The following is a 14,892-nucleotide window of genomic DNA, read 5'->3' as shown; positions in this document are numbered from 1 at the left end:
CACACTGTAAATGCTGCCCCCATTCTGTGTGTACTACCATCGCACATTTGGGTTTGAATCTTGTTTCCACTTCGTCTTTGTATCCGGGCGGCAGTTGCTGAGAGCTGGCCCAGACACAGCGGCTGGAATGGCCTCATACTGTGGTGTAATTATTCTCTCATTCGATGCTCACCTCACTCTGTGGCCAGGGAACCCTAGGCCTTTTCTCATTTAATCTCTCCTGACTTGCACCCTGTCAGAGCGCTTTCCTGTTATTCTGTTTGCTCCCACCGGGATTTGACTTGGTTAAAACGTCCGACATTTCTAACCCGTCCCGGTTTTAATGAAAAGTGATGGTGAAAGACGAGCTGTGTTGTCCTGTCGACAAATGCCGCCTGACTCGCTGAGTTGTTCCAGTATCTTCCGCAGATGTCGGATCAACTTTCGATACGAGAATTGAAGACGTTCTGCTCACTTTGCTCTGCATCAAGAATCAGCTGTCCCACCCAGTGAGTTAAAGCGCACGCCAAAAGTTCGAATTTCGAGCCAGCCAGGAGTCGAACCTGGAATCTCCTGATTCGTAGTCAGACGCGTTATCCATTGCGCCACTGGCCCAACCGGGTGAATGCATTTTGCTATTCCTTGTTGAGCCTCTGTGGCGCATTCGGCGGGATTCATTCACATTGGGTTTCCTTTGAGAAGCTGAGCTCACACAGCAGGGAACCAATACGTTCCCGAGACAATCAAGACATTTTCTAAAAGCTTGTCTATGTGTGGATATTCACTTACTTCTATTGACTTATTCCAGTAGATTCAGGCAGCTCTCTGTATGTTTCATTTTATTCAGTTCAACAACATCAGACTGTGTAACCTCTCTTCCCCCTCCACCATCTGCTTCTTCCCCCTCCACCATCTGTATCCATCATCTTATTTTAATTCCTTGCATTGATATGTTTTACCCTCAGCATTGCCCCCCTCCCCCAGCCCATACCATCCTACTTGAGCAATCTGATCCCTGTCGCCAATTGTTCGCTGACACACTGCTTACTTTCTGCGATTAACACATTCTGATCTCTTGAGGCGCCACTATCAGCACCTTGATTAGCCTCATTTACATTCCCTTTTTCTTTCTGTCCGAGACATTTTCGTCATTTTCCACCTATTGCTGACCACTCTATCGAGGCCCAATAGGGCACGCCAACCCCGCCCCATCCACATTAGTCTGAAACTGACCCCATTTCCAGTTCTCCAGCTTTGACAAAGAGTCACCCAGGCCCGGAACGACCGCTGCCATCTCGCTCCACAGAGGCTGTCAGTCCTGCTGAGATTGTCCAGTATGTTCTGTTTTTGTTTCAGAATGAAGCATCCGCAGTAAGTTGCATTTGTCGTTCATTTAGACATGTTTGAGATGGTGAATAAGTATGTTTATCTGCATTTGTAAATGCATGAAATTCTGTTGTGGATGAACTAGCTCCGAATATCCAAAATAGGAAGGTCCTTTTCTTCTCATTGCCTGTCGAAAATTCAGTGCTTGTGACTTAATGTGGAATTTATTTCAGTGGCTCATGAGAGACTAAACCTCATAATCCTCGAACATACGAGATGGGGGAACAAAAGTACTTTGTGCAAACATTCCTCACACAACATGAGAAGCACTTGATGTTTCTACCCGGTATGGCCCCGGGGACCTTTCGCATGTTAGGGGAATGTGCTAACCACTACACTACAGAAACCGCTGGCGGTGCAGTAATCAATGGACTTGTGCAATGTTCAACCTCACTGTGTTGCTGCAGCTTCTCATGGTTCGTCTGAGAGGCCATGTCACTTATTACAAGAAGACAGCCGTTTCTTTAAAACCGATGTCTCAACTTATAAAACAATCAGGAATCGAACTTTACAGAACTGAAGATAAGTTATGTTTTGCTTGAAGTGGAAGTTAAATTGAGAAGGCAGGGCTTTCGAAAATAACCACAACCAGACGGGTGCATGCATTTTGCTATTTCTCGTTGATGAAGACCAGTTACGAGATTGCGGCAATAGTCAGCAACAGACTAAACTGGAAATACGAGATGTTTCTGCCCGGTTTCGAACCGGGGACCTTTCGCGTGTTAGGCGAATGTGATAACCACTACACTACAGAAACAGCTGGCAATCAACGGACGTGTACAATGTGCAACCTCACTGTGTTGCTGCAGATTCGCATGGTGAGGCTGAGAGGCTAGGCCACTTATTACAAGTCGACTGCTGTTTCTTTCAAAAACAGATGTTTCAACATATAAAACCACGAGATGTAGAAATTAGATCGAACTTAACATGATCTGCGTTAACTTCACAGGGACGTGACCCATCTAATCTACAGAGCCAAAGTGGAGAATTGAACTGACTGGAGAGCTGCATCTTAACGCTGACCTTCCGGACCTCGGCCTCCTGAAATGTTCCAAAGAAGCTCAACAAACACTCGAGGAACAGCAGCGCATCTTTCCACTGGGCTCAATACAGCTTTCACACTCATAGTGTGTGCAACCGTCTCACACTGTAAATGCTGCCCCCATTCTGTGTGTACTACCATCGCACATTTGGGTTTGAATCTTGTTTCCACTTCGTCTTTGTATCCGGGCGGCAGTTGCTGAGAGCTGGCCCAGACACAGCGGCTGGAATGGCCTCATACTGTGGTGTAATTATTCTCTCATTCGATGCTCACCTCACTCTGTGGCCAGGGAACCCTAGGCCTTTTCTCATTTAATCTCTCCTGACTTGCACCCTGTCAGAGCGCTTTCCTGTTATTCTGTTTGCTCCCACCGGGATTTGACTTGGTTAAAACGTCCGACATTTCTAACCCGTCCCGGTTTTAATGAAAAGTGATGGTGAAAGACGAGCTGTGTTGTCCTGTCGACAAATGCCGCCTGACTCGCTGAGTTGTTCCAGTATCTTCCGCAGATGTCGGATCAACTTTCGATACGAGAATTGAAGACGTTCTGCTCACTTTGCTCTGCATCAAGAATCAGCTGTCCCACCCAGTGAGTTAAAGCGCACGCCAAAAGTTCGAATTTCGAGCCAGCCAGGAGTCGAACCTGGAATCTCCTGATTCGTAGTCAGACGCGTTATCCATTGCGCCACTGGCCCAACCGGGTGAATGCATTTTGCTATTCCTTGTTGAGCCTCTGTGGCGCATTCGGCGGGATTCATTCACATTGGGTTTCCTTTGAGAAGCTGAGCTCACACAGCAGGGAACCAATACGTTCCCGAGACAATCAAGACATTTTCTAAAAGCTTGTCTATGTGTGGATATTCACTTACTTCTATTGACTTATTCCAGTAGATTCAGGCAGCTCTCTGTATGTTTCATTTTATTCAGTTCAACAACATCAGACTGTGTAACCTCTCTTCCCCCTCCACCATCTGCTTCTTCCCCCTCCACCATCTGTATCCATCATCTTATTTTAATTCCTTGCATTGATATGTTTTACCCTCAGCATTGCCCCCCTCCCCCAGCCCATACCATCCTACTTGAGCAATCTGATCCCTGTCGCCAATTGTTCGCTGACACACTGCTTACTTTCTGCGATTAACACATTCTGATCTCTTGAGGCGCCACTATCAGCACCTTGATTAGCCTCATTTACATTCCCTTTTTCTTTCTGTCCGAGACATTTTCGTCATTTTCCACCTATTGCTGACCACTCTATCGAGGCCCAATAGGGCACGCCAACCCCGCCCCATCCACATTAGTCTGAAACTGACCCCATTTCCAGTTCTCCAGCTTTGACAAAGAGTCACCCAGGCCCGGAACGACCGCTGCCATCTCGCTCCACAGAGGCTGTCAGTCCTGCTGAGATTGTCCAGTATGTTCTGTTTTTGTTTCAGAATGAAGCATCCGCAGTAAGTTGCATTTGTCGTTCATTTAGACATGTTTGAGATGGTGAATAAGTATGTTTATCTGCATTTGTAAATGCATGAAATTCTGTTGTGGATGAACTAGCTCCGAATATCCAAAATAGGAAGGTCCTTTTCTTCTCATTGCCTGTCGAAAATTCAGTGCTTGTGACTTAATGTGGAATTTATTTCAGTGGCTCATGAGAGACTAAACCTCATAATCCTCGAACATACGAGATGGGGGAACAAAAGTACTTTGTGCAAACATTCCTCACACAACATGAGAAGCACTTGATGTTTCTACCCGGTATGGCCCCGGGGACCTTTCGCATGTTAGGGGAATGTGCTAACCACTACACTACAGAAACCGCTGGCGGTGCAGTAATCAATGGACTTGTGCAATGTTCAACCTCACTGTGTTGCTGCAGCTTCTCATGGTTCGTCTGAGAGGCCATGTCACTTATTACAAGAAGACAGCCGTTTCTTTAAAACCGATGTCTCAACTTATAAAACAATCAGGAATCGAACTTTACAGACCTGAAGATAAGTTATGTTTTGCTTGAAGTGGAAGTTAAATTGAGAAGGCAGGGCTTTCGAAAATAACCACAACCAGACGGGTGCATGCATTTTGCTATTTCTCGTTGATGAAGACCAGTTACGAGATTGCGGCAATAGTCAGCAACAGACTAAACTGGAAATACGAGATGTTTCTGCCCGGTTTCGAACCGGGGACCTTTCGCGTGTTAGGCGAATGTGATAACCACTACACTACAGAAACAGCTGGCAAACAACAGACGTGTACAATGTGCAACCTCACTGTGTTGCTGCAGATTCGCATGGTGAGGCTGAGAGGCTAGGCCACTTATTACAAGTCGACTGCTGTTTCTTTCAAAAACAGATGTTTCAACATATAAAACCACGAGATGTAGAAATTAGATTGAACTTAACATGATCTGCGTTAACTTCACAGGGACGTGACCCATCTAATCTACAGAGCCAAAGTGGAGAATTGAACTGACTGGAGAGCTGCATCTTAACGCTGACCTTCCGGACCTCGGCCTCCTGAAATGTTCCAAAGAAGCTCAACAAACACTCGAGGAACAGCAGCGCATCTTTCCACTGGGCTCAATACAGCTTTCACACTCATAGTGTGTGCAACCGTCTCACACTGTAAATGCTGCCCCCATTCTGTGTGTACTACCATCGCAGATTTGGGTTTGAATCTTGTTTCCACTTCGTCTTTGTATCCGGGCGGTAGTTGCTGAGAGCTGGCACAGACACAGCGGCTGGAATGGCCTCATACTGTGGTGTAATTATTCTCTCATTCGATGCTCACCTCACTCTGTGGCCAGGGAACCCTAGGACTTTTCTCATTTAATCTCTCCTGACTTGCACCCTGTCAGAGCGCTTTCCTGTTATTCTGTTTGCTCCCACCGGGATTTGGCTTGGTTAAAACGTCCGACATTTCTAACCCGTCCCGGTTTTAATGAAAAGTGATGGTGAAATACGAGCTGTGTTGTCCTGTCGACAAATCCCGCCTGACTCGCTGAGTTGTTCCAGTATCTTCCGCAGATGTCGGATCAACTTTCGATACGAGAATTGAAGACGTTCTGCTCACTTTGCTCTGCATCAAGAATCAGCTGTCCCACCCAGTGAGTTAAAGCGCACGCCAAAAGTTCGAATTCCGAGCCAGCCAGGAGTTGAACGTGGAATCTCCTAATTCGTAGGCAGACGCGTTATCCCTTGCGCCACTGGCCCAGCCGGGTGCATGCATTTTGCTATTCCTTGTTGAGCCTCTGTGGCGCATTCGGCGGGATTCATTCACATTGGGTTTCCTTTGAGAAGCTGAGCTCACACAGCAGGGAACCAATACGTTCCCGAGACAATCAAGACATTTTCTAAAAGCTTGTCTATGTGTGGATATTCACTTACTTCTATTGACTTATTCCAGTAGATTCAGGCAGCTCTCTGTATGTTTCATTTTATTCAGTTCAACAACATCAGACTGTGTAACCTCTCTTCCCCCTCCACCATCTGCTTCTTCCCCCTCCACCATCTGTATCCATCATCTTATTTTAATTCCTTGCATTGATATGTTTTACCCTCAGCATTGCCCCCCTCCCCCAGCCCATACCATCCTACTTGAGCAATCTGATCCCTGTCGCCAATTGTTCGCTGACACACTGCTTACTTTCTGCGATTAACACATTCTGATCTCTTGAGGCGCCACTATCAGCACCTTGATTAGCCTCATTTACATTCCCTTTTTCTTTCTGTCCGAGACATTTTCGTCATTTTCCACCTATTGCTGACCACTCTATCGAGGCCCAATAGGGCACGCCAACCCCGCCCCATCCACATTAGTCTGAATCTGACCCCATTTCCAGTTCTCCAGCTTTGACAAAGAGTCACCCAGGCCCGGAACGACCGCTGCCATCTCGCTCCACAGAGGCTGTCAGTCCTGCTGAGATTGTCCAGTATGTTCTGTTTTTGTTTCAGAATGAAGCATCCGCAGTAAGTTGCATTTGTCGTTCATTTAGACATGTTTGAGATGGTGAATAAGTATGTTTATCTGCATTTGTAAATGCATGAAATTCTGTTGTGGATGTACTAGCTCCGAATATCCAAAATAGGAAGGTCCTTTTCTTCTCATTGCCTGTCGAAAATTCAGTGCTTGTTACTTAATGTGGAATTTATTTCAGTGGCTCATGAGAGACTAAACCTCATAATCCTCGAACATACGAGATGGGGGAACAAAAGTACTTTGTGCAAACATTCCTCACACAACATGAGAAGCACTTGATGTTTCTACCCGGTATGGCCCCGGGGACCTTTCGCATGTTAGGGGAATGTGCTAACCACTACACTACAGAAACCGCTGGCGGTGCAGTAATCAATGGACTTGTGCAATGTTCAACCTCACTGTGTTGCTGCAGCTTCTCATGGTTCGTCTGAGAGGCCATGTCACTTATTACAAGAAGACAGCCGTTTCTTTAAAACCGATGTCTCAACTTATAAAACAATCAGGAATCGAACTTTACAGACCTGAAGATAAGTTATGTTTTGCTTGAAGTGGAAGTTAAATTGAGAAGGCAGGGCTTTCGAAAATAACCACAACCAGACGGGTGCATGTATTTTGCTATTTCTCGTTGATGAAGACCAGTTACGAGATTGCGGCAATAGTCAGCAACAGACTAAACTGGAAATACGAGATGTTTCTGCCCGGTTTCGAACCGGGGACCTTTCGCGTGTTAGGCGAATGTGATAACCACTACACTACAGAAACAGCTGGCAATCAACGGACGTGTACAATGTGCAACCTCACTGTGTTGCTGCAGATTCGCATGGTGAGGCTGAGAGGCTAGGCCACTTATTACAAGTCGACTGCTGTTTCTTTCAAAAACAGATGTTTCAACATATAAAACCACGAGATGTAGAAATTAGATTGAACTTAACATGATCTGCGTTAACTTCACAGGGACGTGACCCATCTAATCTACAGAGCCAAAGTGGAGAATTGAACTGACTGGAGAGCTGCATCTTAACGCTGACCTTCCGGACCTCGGCCTCCTGAAATGTTCCAAAGAAGCTCAACAAACACTCGAGGAACAGCAGCGCATCTTTCCACTGGGCTCAATACAGCTTTCACACTCATAGTGTGTGCAACCGTCTCACACTGTAAATGCTGCCCCCATTCTGTGTGTACTACCATCGCAGATTTGGGTTTGAATCTTGTTTCCACTTCGTCTTTGTATCCGGGCGGTAGTTGCTGAGAGCTGGCACAGACACAGCGGCTGGAATGGCCTCATACTGTGGTGTAATTATTCTCTCATTCGATGCTCACCTCACTCTGTGGCCAGGGAACCCTAGGACTTTTCTCATTTAATCTCTCCTGACTTGCACCCTGTCAGAGCGCTTTCCTGTTATTCTGTTTGCTCCCACCGGGATTTGGCTTGGTTAAAACGTCCGACATTTCTAACCCGTCCCGGTTTTAATGAAAAGTGATGGTGAAATACGAGCTGTGTTGTCCTGTCGACAAATCCCGCCTGACTCGCTGAGTTGTTCCAGTATCTTCCGCAGATGTCGGATCAACTTTCGATACGAGAATTGAAGACGTTCTGCTCACTTTGCTCTGCATCAAGAATCAGCTGTCCCACCCAGTGAGTTAAAGCGCACGCCAAAAGTTCGAATTCCGAGCCAGCCAGGAGTTGAACGTGGAATCTCCTAATTCGTAGGCAGACGCGTTATCCCTTGCGCCACTGGCCCAGCCGGGTGCATGCATTTTGCTATTCCTTGTTGAGCCTCTGTGGCGCATTCGGCGGGATTCATTCACATTGGGTTTCCTTTGAGAAGCTGAGCTCACACAGCAGGGAACCAATACGTTCCCGAGACAATCAAGACATTTTCTAAAAGCTTGTCTATGTGTGGATATTCACTTACTTCTATTGACTTATTCCAGTAGATTCAGGCAGCTCTCTGTATGTTTCATTTTATTCAGTTCAACAACATCAGACTGTGTAACCTCTCTTCCCCCTCCACCATCTGCTTCTTCCCCCTCCACCATCTGTATCCATCATCTTATTTTAATTCCTTGCATTGATATGTTTTACCCTCAGCATTGCCCCCCTCCCCCAGCCCATACCATCCTACTTGAGCAATCTGATCCCTGTCGCCAATTGTTCGCTGACACACTGCTTACTTTCTGCGATTAACACATTCTGATCTCTTGAGGCGCCACTATCAGCACCTTGATTAGCCTCATTTACATTCCCTTTTTCTTTCTGTCCGAGACATTTTCGTCATTTTCCACCTATTGCTGACCACTCTATCGAGGCCCAATAGGGCACGCCAACCCCGCCCCATCCACATTAGTCTGAATCTGACCCCATTTCCAGTTCTCCAGCTTTGACAAAGAGTCACCCAGGCCCGGAACGACCGCTGCCATCTCGCTCCACAGAGGCTGTCAGTCCTGCTGAGATTGTCCAGTATGTTCCGTTTTTGTTTCAGAATGAAGCATCCGCAGTAAGTTGCATTTGTCGTTCATTTAGACATGTTTGAGATGGTGAATAAGTATGTTTATCTGCATTTGTAAATGCATGAAATTCTGTTGTGGATGAACTAGCTCCGAATATCCAAGATAAGAAGGTCCTTTTCTTCTCATTGCCTGTCGAAAATTCAGTGCTTGTGACTTAATGTGGAATTTATTTTAGTGGCTCATGAGAGACTAATCCTCATAATCCTCGAACATACGAGATGGGGAACACAAGTACTTTGTGCAAACATTCCTCACACAACATGAGAAGCACTTGATGTTTCTACCCGGTATGGCCCCGGGGACCTTTCGCATGTTAGGGGAATGTGCTAACCACTACACTACAGAAACCGCTGGCGGTGCAGTAATCAATGGACTTGTGCAATGTTCAACCTCACTGTGTTGCTGCAGATTCTCATGGTTCATCTGAGAGGCCATGTCACTTATTACAAGAAGACAGCCGTTTCTTTAAAACCGATGTCTCAACTTATAAAACAATCAGGAATCGAACTTTACAGACGAAGATAAGTTATGTTTTGCTTGAAGTGGAAGTTAAATTGAGAAGGCAGGGCTTTCGTAAATAACCACAACCAGACGGGTGCATGCATTTTGCTATTTCTCGTTGATGAAGACCAGTTACGAGATTGCGGCAATAGTCAGCAACAGACTAAACTGGAAATACGAGATGTTTCTGCCCGGTTTCGAACCGGGGACTTTTCGCGTGTAAGGCGAATGTGATAACCACTACACTACAGAAACAGCTGGCAATCAGCGGACGTGTACAATGTGAAACCTCACTGTTTGCTGCAGATTCGCATGGTGAGGCTGAGAGGCTAGGCCACTTATTACAAGACGACTGCTGTTTCTTACAGCTTTCACACTCATAGTGTGTGCAACAGTCTCACACTGTAAATGCTGCCCCCATTCTGTGTGTCCTTCCATCGCAGATTTGGGTTTGAATCTTGTTTCCACTTCTTCTTTGTATCCGGGCGGTAGTTGTTGAGAGCTGGCACAGACACAGCGGCTGGAATGGCCTCATACTGTGGTGTAATTATTCTCTCATTCGATGCTCACCTCACTCTGTGGCCAGGGAACCCTAGGCCTTTTCTCATTTAATCTCTCCTGACTTGCACCCTGTCAGAGCGCTTTCCTGTTGTTCTGTTTGCTCCCACCAGGATTTGACTTGGTTAAAACGTCCGACATTTCTAACCCGTCCCGGTTTTAATGAAAGGTGATGGTGAAAGACAAGCTTTGTTGTCCTGTCGACAAATTCCGCCTGACTCGCTGAGTTGTTCCAGTATTTTCCGCAGATGTTAGATCGACTTTCGATGGCAATAACAGCGTGCTTCTGTTACTTTCCCGGGGCTCGTTGGTCTAGGGGTATGACATTCACTTACCTCTATTGACTAATTCCAGTTGATTCAGGCAGCCCTCTGTATATTTCATTTTATTCAGTTCAACAACATCAGACTGTGTAATCTCTCTTCTCCCTCCACCATCTGTTTATTTCCATCAAGTTATTTTCATTCCTTCCATTGGTATGTTTTACCCTCAGCATTGCGCCCCTCCCCCCAGCCCATACCATCCTACTTGAGCAACCCTGTCGCCAATTGTTCGCTGACACACTGTTTTCTTTGTTCTGCTATTAACACATTCTGATCTCTTGAGGCGCCACTATCAGCAACTTTCTTAGCCTTGATTAGCCTCATTTACATTCCCTTTTTCTTTCTGTCCGAGACATTTTCGTCATTTTCCACCTATTGCTGACCACTCTATCGAGGCCCAATAGGGCACGCCAACCCCGCCCCATCCACATTTGTCTGAATCTGACCCCATTTCCAGTTCTCCAGCTTTGACAAAGAGTCACCCAGGCCCGGAACGACCGCTGCCATCTCGCTCCACAGAGGCCGTCAGTCCTGCTGAGATTGTCCAGTATGTTCTGTTTTTGTTTCAGAATGAAGCATCCGCAGTAAGTTGCATTTGTCGTTCATTTAGACATGTTTGAGATGGTGAATAAGTAGGTGTATCTGCATTAGTAAATGCATGAAATTCTGTTGTGGATGAACTAGCTCCGCATATCCAAAATAAGAAGGTCCTTTTCTTCTCATTGCCTGTCGAAAATTCAGTGCTTGTGACTTAATGTGGAATTTATTTTAGTGGCTCATGAGAGTCTAAACCTCATAAACCTCGAACATACGAGATGGGGGAACAAAAGTACTTTGTGCAAACATTCCTCACACAACATGAGAAGCACTTGATGTTTCTACCTGGTATGGCCCCGGGGACCTTTCGCATGTTAGGGGAATGTGCTAACCACTACACTACAGAAACCGCTGGCGGTGCAGTAATCATTGGACTTGTGCAATGTTCAACCTCACTGTGTTGCTGCAGCTTCTCATGGTTCGTCTGAGAGGCCATGTCACTTATTACAAGAAGACAGCCGTTTCTTTAAAACCGATGTCTCAACTTATAAAACAATCAGGAATCGAACTTTACAGACCTGAAGATAAGTTATGTTTTGCTTGAAGTGGAAGTTAAATTGAGAATGCAGGGCTTTCGTAAATAACCACAACCAGACGGGTGCATGCATTTTGCTATTCCTCGTTGATGAAGACCAGTTACGAGATTGCGGCAATAGTCAGCAACAGACTAAACTGGAAGTTCGAGATGTTTCTGCCCGGTTTCGAACCGGGGACCTTTCGCGTGTTAGGCGAATGTGATAACCACTACACTACAGAAACAGCTGGCAATCAACGGACGTGTACAATGTGCAACCTCACTGTGTTGCTGCAGATTCGCATGGTGAGGCTGAGAGGCTAGGCCACTTATTACAAGACGACTGCTGTTTCTTTCAAAAACAGATGTTTCAACATATAAAACCACGAGATGTAGAAATTAGATCGAACTTAACATGATCTGCGTTAACTTCACAGGGACGTGACCCAACTAATCCACAGAGCCAAAGTGGAGAATTGAACTGACTGGAGAGCTGCATCTTAACGCTGACCTCCCGGACCTCGGCCTCCTGAAATGTTCCAAAGAAGCTCAACAAACACTCGAGGAACAGCAGCGCATCTTTCCACTGGGCTCAATACAGCTTTCACACTCATAGTGTGTGCAACCGTCTCACACTGTAAATGCTGCCCCCATTCTGTGTGTACTACCATCGCAGATTTGGGTTTGAATCTTGTTTCCACTTCGTCTTTGTATCCGGGCGGTAGTTGCTGAGAGCTGGCACAGACACAGCGGCTGGAATGGCCTCATACTGTGGTGTAATTATTCTCTCATTCGATGCTCACCTCACTCTGTGGCCAGGGAACCCTAGGCCTTTTCTCATTTAATCTCTCCTGACTTGCACCCTGTCAGAGCGCTTTCCTGTTATTCTGTTTGCTCCCACCGGGAGTTGACTTGGTTAAAACGTCCGACATTTCTAACCCGTCCCGGTTTTAATGAAAAGTGATGGTGAAAGACGAGCTGTGTTGTCCTGTCGACAAATCCCGCCTGACTCGCTGAGTTGTTCAAGTATCTTCCGCAGATGTCGGATCAACTTTCGATACGAGAATTGAAGACGTTCTGCTCACTTTGCTCTGCATCAAGAATCAGCTGTCCCACCCAGTGAGTTAAAGCGCACGCCAAAAGTTCGAATTTCGAGCCAGCCAGGAGTCGAACCTGGAATCTCCTGATTCGTAGTCAGACGCGTTATCCATTGCGCCCCTGGCCCAGCCGGGTGAATGCATTTTGCTATTCCTTGTTGAGCCTCTGTGGCGCATTCGGCGGGATTCATTCACATTGGGTTTCCTTTGAGAAGCTGAGCTCACACAGCAGGGAACCAATACGTTCCCGAGACAATCAAGACATTTTCTAAAAGCTTGTCTATGTGTGGATATTCACTTACTTCTATTGACTTATTCCAGTAGATTCAGGCAGCTCTCTGTATGTTTCATTTTATTCAGTTCAACAACATCAGACTGTGTAACCTCTCTTCCCCCTCCACCATCTGCTTCTTCCCCCTCCACCATCTGTATCCATCATCTTATTTTAATTCCTTGCATTGATATGTTTTACCCTCAGCATTGCCCCCCTCCCCCAGCCCATACCATCCTACTTGAGCAATCTGATCCCTGTCGCCAATTGTTCGCTGACACACTGCTTACTTTCTGCGATTAACACATTCTGATCTCTTGAGGCGCCACTATCAGCACCTTGATTAGCCTCATTTACATTCCCTTTTTCTTTCTGTCCGAGACATTTTCGTCATTTTCCACCTATTGCTGACCACTCTATCGAGGCCCAATAGGGCACGCCAACCCCGCCCCATCCACATTAGTCTGAATCTGACCCCATTTCCAGTTCTCCAGCTTTGACAAAGAGTCACCCAGGCCCGGAACGACCGCTGCCATCTCGCTCCACAGAGGCTGTCAGTCCTGCTGAGATTGTCCAGTATGTTCTGTTTTTGTTTCAGAATGAAGCATCCGCAGTAAGTTGCATTTGTCGTTCATTTAGACATGTTTGAGATGGTGAATAAGTATGTTTATCTGCATTTGTAAATGCATGAAATTCTGTTGTGGATGTACTAGCTCCGAATATCCAAAATAGGAAGGTCCTTTTCTTCTCATTGCCTGTCGAAAATTCAGTGCTTGTTACTTAATGTGGAATTTATTTCAGTGGCTCATGAGAGACTAAACCTCATAATCCTCGAACATACGAGATGGGGGAACAAAAGTACTTTGTGCAAACATTCCTCACACAACATGAGAAGCACTTGATGTTTCTACCCGGTATGGCCCCGGGGACCTTTCGCATGTTAGGGGAATGTGCTAACCACTACACTACAGAAACCGCTGGCGGGCCAGTAATCAATGGACTTGTGCAATGTTCAACCTCACTGTGTTGCTGCAGCTTCTCATGGTTCGTCTGAGAGGCCATGTCACTTATTACAAGAAGACAGCCGTTTCTTTAAAACCGATGTCTCAACTTATAAAACAATCAGGAATCGAACTTTACAGAACTGAAGATAAGTTATGTTTTGCTTGAAGTGGAAGTTAAATTGAGAAGGCAGGGCTTTCGAAAATAACCACAACCAGACGGGTGCATGCATTTTGCTATTTCTCGTTGATGAAGACCAGTTACGAGATTGCGGCAATCGTCAGCAACAGACTAAACTGGAAATACGAGATGTTTCTGCCCGGTTTCGAACCGGGGACCTTTCGCGTGTTAGGCGAATGTGATAACCACTACACTACAGAAACAGCTGGCAATCAACGGACGTGTACAATGTGCAACCTCACTGTGTTGCTGCAGATTCGCATGGTGAGGCTGAGAGGCTAGGCCACTTATTACAAGTCGACTGCTGTTTCTTTCAAAAACAGATGTTTCAACATATAAAACCACGAGATGTAGAAATTAGATCGAACTTAACATGATCTGCGTTAACTTCACAGGGACGTGACCCATCTAATCTACAGAGCCAAAGTGGAGAATTGAACTGACTGGAGAGCTGCATCTTAACGCTGACCTTCCGGACCTCGGCCTCCTGAAATGTTCCAAAGAAGCTCAACAAACACTCGAGGAACAGCAGCGCATCTTTCCACTGGGCTCAATACAGCTTTCACACTCATAGTGTGTGCAACCGTCTCACACTGTAAATGCTGCCCCCATTCTGTGTGTACTACCATCGCAGATTTGGGTTTGAATCTTGTTTCCACTTCGTCTTTGTATCCGGGCGGTAGTTGCTGAGAGCTGGCACAGACACAGCGGCTGGAATGGCCTCATACTGTGGTGTAATTATTCTCTCATTCGATGCTCACCTCACTCTGTGGCCAGGGAACCCTAGGACTTTTCTCATTTAATCTCTCCTGACTTGCACCCTGTCAGAGCGCTTTCCTGTTATTCTGTTTGCTCCCACCGGGATTTGGCTTGGTTAAAACGTCCGACATTTCTAACCCGTCCCGGTTTTAATGAAAAGTGATGGTGAAATACGAGCTGTGTTGTCCTGTCGACAAATCCCG

At 46.1% G+C, this 14,892-nt stretch overlaps 9 non-coding genes across 9 annotated transcripts; all 9 read right to left on the bottom strand.

Annotated features, from left to right (window-relative positions):
* Positions 1 to 521: 521 nt before the first annotated feature.
* On the bottom strand, positions 522 to 594 carry trnar-acg (transfer RNA arginine (anticodon ACG)). Its single transcript has one exon. It is a non-coding gene; the product is annotated as a tRNA-Arg (tRNA).
* A 1,455-nt stretch (positions 595 to 2,049) lies between these two features.
* Positions 2,050 to 2,122, bottom strand: trnav-aac (transfer RNA valine (anticodon AAC)). The gene has a single exon. It is a non-coding gene; the product is annotated as a tRNA-Val (tRNA).
* A 907-nt stretch (positions 2,123 to 3,029) lies between these two features.
* trnar-acg (transfer RNA arginine (anticodon ACG)) lies at positions 3,030 to 3,102 on the bottom strand. The gene has a single exon. It is a non-coding gene; the product is annotated as a tRNA-Arg (tRNA).
* A 1,455-nt stretch (positions 3,103 to 4,557) lies between these two features.
* On the bottom strand, positions 4,558 to 4,630 carry trnav-aac (transfer RNA valine (anticodon AAC)). The gene has a single exon. It is a non-coding gene; the product is annotated as a tRNA-Val (tRNA).
* Positions 4,631 to 7,065: 2,435 nt separating this feature from the next.
* trnav-aac (transfer RNA valine (anticodon AAC)) lies at positions 7,066 to 7,138 on the bottom strand. The gene has a single exon. It is a non-coding gene; the product is annotated as a tRNA-Val (tRNA).
* A 2,432-nt stretch (positions 7,139 to 9,570) lies between these two features.
* trnav-uac (transfer RNA valine (anticodon UAC)) lies at positions 9,571 to 9,643 on the bottom strand. The gene has a single exon. It is a non-coding gene; the product is annotated as a tRNA-Val (tRNA).
* Positions 9,644 to 11,552: 1,909 nt separating this feature from the next.
* On the bottom strand, positions 11,553 to 11,625 carry trnav-aac (transfer RNA valine (anticodon AAC)). The gene has a single exon. It is a non-coding gene; the product is annotated as a tRNA-Val (tRNA).
* Positions 11,626 to 12,532: 907 nt separating this feature from the next.
* trnar-acg (transfer RNA arginine (anticodon ACG)) lies at positions 12,533 to 12,605 on the bottom strand. The gene has a single exon. It is a non-coding gene; the product is annotated as a tRNA-Arg (tRNA).
* Positions 12,606 to 14,060: 1,455 nt separating this feature from the next.
* Positions 14,061 to 14,133, bottom strand: trnav-aac (transfer RNA valine (anticodon AAC)). The gene has a single exon. It is a non-coding gene; the product is annotated as a tRNA-Val (tRNA).
* Between the last annotated feature and the right edge of the window lie 759 nt (positions 14,134 to 14,892).

This window comes from Scyliorhinus torazame, chromosome 5, assembly GCF_047496885.1.
Source record: "Scyliorhinus torazame isolate Kashiwa2021f chromosome 5, sScyTor2.1, whole genome shotgun sequence".
NCBI classification, from domain to species: Eukaryota; Metazoa; Chordata; class Chondrichthyes; order Carcharhiniformes; family Scyliorhinidae; genus Scyliorhinus; species Scyliorhinus torazame.
This window is presented reverse-complemented; position numbering and strand designations above follow the sequence as displayed.